Source organism: Pristis pectinata, chromosome 4 (genome assembly GCF_009764475.1).
Source record: "Pristis pectinata isolate sPriPec2 chromosome 4, sPriPec2.1.pri, whole genome shotgun sequence".
NCBI classification, from domain to species: Eukaryota; Metazoa; Chordata; class Chondrichthyes; order Rhinopristiformes; family Pristidae; genus Pristis; species Pristis pectinata.
Window position 1 is genome coordinate 75,802,317 of NC_067408.1, and position 6,000 is coordinate 75,808,316.

Here is a 6,000-nt window from a genome sequence, read left to right on the forward strand (position 1 = left end):
TTATGCCAGAAATGATTCAGTAAAATTTCCCCCAAAAGCAGAATCATGTGGCTGCTGCTGAAAATCTGAAATCAAAACAGTAAAAGCTGAAAATACACAGTACAGCAGGAAAAAGGTTCTCATCAGAAATGGAGAAAGTTGGAGATGAAACAAACTTTCAGATGAAGGGAAATGGAGAATGCAAGCAAAGAAAACTGAGGCCTGCACTATGGTGAAAGGCAGGAAATATTTATTCACAGAACGAATGATGTTGCAAGGTAGAAGTGGGTGGTAAAGTAAAGAAATAAAAAAATGGGTCCAGAGGAGGTGTAAATGGGAATAATATTTCATTCTGGCAGGATAAAAATTTATTGTTAAAATCAGTAAGTGTCCTTTTCTGAACTGCCTTTCACTGGTTAGTGGTAACACAAGAAAGGAAAGATAGAAATATAATTAAATGCATTATGAATTCTGAGCTATTGTCCAGAATTTTGATTCATGACTATCAACCATCTGCCTTTGCCTGTAAGAATAAAGGCAAACAAGAAATGAAAAGGGGGATAAAATATAACAGAAGGTGACTCTGGTTTCTTTGTTACATTTTACAATTAAACAGTGAAAGGATGAGACTTAAAACTTACCTCATTGAAAGAGCAAATTGATCACATCAGTCACCTTTATTGAAAGAAATATTTTACAATTTCCTGGAGAACTATTTGTTGAGGATTAATTACAGGCTATTCCATTAACATCCAACTGTACCTGAAAGTTTATTTTTCAAAGATTATTCCCTCCATTATTTCCTACTTCCATATTCTGCCTCCAGCATATGATTAACCTGCTAAACCTAGGTTTCCAGTAGCACTGCTGCTCAGCTTCCCACTAAGTCTCTTTGCTATCTCAGTGGGGAAGGACTTTCCTCCACCAGATGCTTCCCACTGCAGCGTGGTTACAAAACTGATTGTGGTTCCCTCGGTTGTAGCCCTCCATTCCACCTGCACAATCGTTCTATCTCCAATCAGCTACGTGCATCTGCAACATTCCCCAACATATTTTTGTTTCATTCCTCCTCCTGATCTTCGGTTGTTCTGCAAATTAAGCTGATCTTCCTGCAGATGTCTGGTGCAATCTTTTTGCATCATCAGCTGGGAAATTACTACCCCAGGATTCCTTTACCATCCCTATCCCAAACCATCATATCTCACCACCACCTTCCCCAGACCCAAGGAAGCACCCCCATTTACCTCCCCCTTTCACTCCTTTCCCCACCCACCAACAACTACACTCCCAACCACCTTCCCCCCGCCCCCCCCTCCCCCAGCTCCATTGAGGTCAGGAGCTCCATCTGCTGGGTTCATCACAATGGCAGCACTGGGTTTGTTATTCCCCTAACCTATGCCTAGGTAAGCATCTTCCACACAGTTCAGCAAAGATCAGCAGCTCTGCAGGCAGGAAAGACCTGCAGCCTACTACTAGTACTGTGGTGTTTCTCTTATAAACAATGCAAATTTAGAGGGCTTTATTCAATACCATTAATCACGACCCTCTTTTCAAAAGCTGAGCCAGATAGCTCACTACTACCCAGCCATTCTGCCATTAATAATGTCGCTCCCCTGAATAGCAAACAGGTAAAATAATGGACCTGCCAATTTAGCTGAATGTCGATGTGAGAACATCAGAAGTGAACTAACTCAGGAATGGGTCCATAAATCTGATATGTATTTTTAAATGAACAACCTTTCCATGGGAATTAGATTTGATTGCCAATGTACTTTTAGATCTTAAATTAAAATAGTGGCAGCAACACTCAAAATTCTAACTTAAAGACAACCCAGTGATATTTGTTCCATCTTAGAGAAACAGAGGACTGCAGATGTTAAATATCTAGATGAAAAACACTATGATGCTGGAGGATGCTGCCTGGCCTGCTGGGTTCCTCCAGCATCATAGTGTTATTTCTATCTTCTTTAGGTATCACATTTAACATGAGCTTCATGAATGGAAAATTCACATCCTTCCAATGTGTTAACTCTTTGGAAAAAAACATTATGATGCAAATAAGCATAAAATAGAAGTTCCTCCTCCGCATCAACGGTTGCCCATTACATACACTTAAGGGTTGAGTACTGATCGACAGTCTTCAGTGAAATCCCTGTATTGAGTTTGATAAGGTCACACTGCCTCAGTCCGCCGCTTCAACATTTTCCATTCCATTGCAGAGCGGCACAAAAGTTGCAGTTTCTCCTGACCTTTATTACTAAATAAGCGCTGAATAAACGAGCTCAGAGAAAACAGAACTGTCTCAATTGAACGCTTGGGTGTTCGATTTCATTGGCTAAGAGGTCGCAGATGCCTTGAACTGAATGGAAATAATCCTCCTGGTCCGGCGTGTGGATGGACTCTCGTTTCATGACAAAATTAGAAGACAGGTAGTCACATCAAGAGTTTCTGGTCACACCAGGCATTTGGGGAAAGGAGATGACATGCACTGCTCCAACAGCTTGGCAAAAGATTTAAACGTGTTATCAACCGAGATCAAAAAGCAGAGTCCGAAATCAATAAGTGGGGCATGTCAATTCGAGTCAGAGCCATCTGGGATGCAGATTTAGATTACGGGACACGATTCAGGAGAGGTGACATATTTAACAGATTTTACTAATGGGAAATCCGGGCGGGGAAATGATTAAGAAAACATTGAGCTTTAATTGAGACACATTCTCGGCAATCTTTTCTGGCGGCTGCCAATATCCGTAACAGGTGAGGTGCGAGAGAGATACCACCTGAGCGAGTCGCTCGAGCAGTAAATATTGCGGCTTCAATCGCTTAATTGAAATGTGTGGCCACGTTGACTGGTGATTCGTACGCATGCACTAATTTCTTAATCTCTGGAATGCACAGCTCCTAAAAGACACCTGCTAATTTAAACAAAAACCGCTAAATTCTGGCTTCAGTACAACTACGGCGTGTGGAATATCGCAGATCTTTATAAATAACTCGGTGGAGAAACAGCATTCTGCTGTCACGCACAGAAACACACTCCTGCTTAAAAATAAAGCAGGACTACTATGAAATGCGGCCAATGCCCGCCTGTTCTCACAGTGGAAGTCTTGTATTCTGGAACGAATACAAGCTCCGGTCAATGCATCGGAGATGTCCTTTCCGTGATTTACATTCTCATGGGATGAAGTAGCTAGAACAACAGACCAGAAACACTCAACAGGAGTTGAGAGGCATAGGCGATTAACATTTCAGTCCGAAGACCATTCACCAGAACTGGGCTTAAAATAAGTGGTCCTAGTTCTATTGAGAGGTCATCGACTTGAAACTTTAACTCTCTGTCCGGATGCTGCCTATTTCAGGTTCTACTTACATTTTCTGGTTGGATTTCCGATTTCCAGGTTTCTCAGTATTTTGCATTTGTAAGAGGTGGTTTCGGAACCAAGTCCGAAAACAAAATCTAGTCAAATCTATTGTTCTGATCCCAACTTTCCAAGAAGCACACTCGAGCTCTGAGTCAGCGCTTTGCCGCCCATCCTGTGCGTTCAATTCCCGCTCTCGGGGCTTCACCAACACACAGACACAGCTCCCACTTTATGTTGGTTTCCATCCAGCACACACACAACAAAAAACATTTAAATTACAGAAAGCCGCTCTGCGGGCATTGACGCGGGGCGCAACGATCACGAGGAGCCACCGACGGTCAGTGAATACAAGTTGGAAGAAACTTACCGATCCTGAGGACTTGTTGAGAACTCTGCGAGGTCACGATGAATATATACAACAGGAGCCAAAGTGCAGGCTTCCTATCCCTCGGTAACGCGGTCGAGTCGCAGCACATGGTGGCTCCCAGCGCCTTCACGCTCTCTCTCTTTCCCACTAAATCAAGTGACGGCGCTTGTTGGGATCCAGCACTCGGCGGCTCTTTCCCCATTCCATAGCAGGTTACAGTGCCGAGTACCCAGTCGAGCAATCCCAGCCTTTTTTGTCGCCTGCCTCCTCCTTAATGCGCCAAACACAACACATTCAGTCCGAGTCGGCAGAATTAAAATAGACACGGACCAGCGCTGTGCTTCTCCTGGGTTGGGTGTTGGACTGCGCCGTATCCCGCTGGGTTAGAGCTGACTTCTGGCTAGCGTCACGAATCGGTAGCTGACTCTGTCAGTGTGTGTGTGTGTGTGAGAGGCAGAGAAACCGCACACGGTCGGAGAGCACTCGTCTCGTCGCTGCGTCCACGCTCAGCAGCCTTCGACTCGTGCAGCAGCAATACGAAGAAAGCAGCCAGCGGGAGAGAGATAAATCCCAACCTCACGTCTAATCCTTATTCCCACTGGCGACGCCACGGCTTTCACATCTCCCGTCGGTAATGATGTTATAAACTGGCGATGTGAACTTTGCAATAAGATCAGAAAATGCTGAAAATACTCAGCTTTATTTGTTTTGTATTAAAAAATCATTACCCTTTTTATGAAGTTGATTTTACTGTGATCTTTACTAGTTCCCCAGCTGAACTCCTTGGATTTCCCGGGGTCTTTGAGGGAAGGGAAAGGGTTCCAAATCATTGCACTGGTCTTTGAACCAACTGAATGAACCGAGCGTCTGCAACACTCGGAACCTTATGCTGAAGTGGCGATACCTCTGTTCCTTTCTCGTCCACCTATGTCAAATACCCCATTATCTTCAATTTCACATACTTTGTTTAAACGGGATGCTAAAGTTCACTGTTTTATAATATGAAGTGTGCGTTTGGAGAACATAGCTAGCCGCACTAAACTCCAGAAATGATAATGTATCCCTGCAGCATCAAGCTCTGCACCACTGATTTGAGCTTTTTATATGTAGGTAACGATTCCAAAAGTATTCCCGAAGTTCGGTAATTAGTCGGTGTAGGGTGAGAGTCAATCTAAACCCAGGAATGGGCTTCCTCCACATTTGGACTGAAATCGGTGTGCTGGATAACACGTTCCAGTCTTTTTTTTAAGAAGTTACAGCTTCATTGTGTTATATTTTGTTTACGAACTACTCTAATAACTTGTTCTTTTTACCGAATGCTGAGTATGCGGGATTCTGCAGCAAGCGAACGTACATATTCCTGGGAAAAAATAGCCCATCACTGGTTCCCCCAATTGTTAAGCAACAAGCCAGTACTTATAGCTACGAGGATATGTTTTATAATTAATCACGTTATGTCAAGTATTTCTTCCAACAGTTGACCTTAATAAATTCTGTATCATATTCTAGTTGCCTCTTCAAGTAAGCAACATGAAAATAATCTAACTTCCGCTCATGCCGGTACCAAGAAGTATTTCTGGCTATATGATCTGATTTCATGATCCATATGTTACCTCTCTTCCCTTCAAAAATTTTGCAGGCTGCTGGTTTGGCCCTGAGATAGATGTGCAAGTAGAATTTCCCAATGCTTTTACAATCGTGTTTCGATGTACATGTGACTAATAAAGGTATCTTATCTTAATTATCTATTCAGATAAAGGTCTCTCTTTCCATTTCAAAGGGTTCATCCCCGAAGTTACCAAGTCCGATATGTATGGACTGGATGACTGTAATTATACACAGGAGAAGAAATTCATCTTTGGACAGTGGTCCCAAATATCCAATATGGTAGGTCCTGTGCCTTGTAATCTGCTTTTCAAATTTGGTTCAATTGAAACCATAGAAAGCAAATTTCAAAAGTGGAGCGTAACACGCAGCCAGTGGTATTCAGCTTTACCTCCCCCACCTTGTTTCCTCAGATATATTACACATTTAACTGCTGCAGTGGAGTACAAATTCGTACCTCAAAGGTTCTTCAAATTATATCAGATTTCCAGACAAGCAGGGCACAAGTCATGTTGCTGATGTTTTTATCGGAGTTTTTTTATGGTATTTTCTTAAAATTTATCCTCATGACAAGCGAGTCTGCATTTTCTGTTTCTTTGTATATTAAACAATGAAATCATACTTGACATTAAGAAGTGAAAAGCTTCCCTGATAGCAAGTATTTAAACATGCTGTGCTAAATGTGCA

General features: G+C 42.5%; 1 protein-coding gene across 1 annotated transcript in view; it reads right to left on the reverse strand.

The window, feature by feature from the left end:
• The window catches only part of LOC127569064 (glutamate receptor ionotropic, kainate 1), a 205,023-nt gene extending 201,242 nt beyond the window's left edge, over positions 1-3,781 (reverse strand). Inside the window, exon 1 of the mRNA XM_052013359.1 lies at positions 3,709-3,781. The gene's annotated coding sequence lies outside the window, so the exon portion shown is untranslated. The remainder of the gene's footprint in view (positions 1-3,708) is intronic.
• Between the last annotated feature and the right edge of the window lie 2,219 nt (positions 3,782-6,000).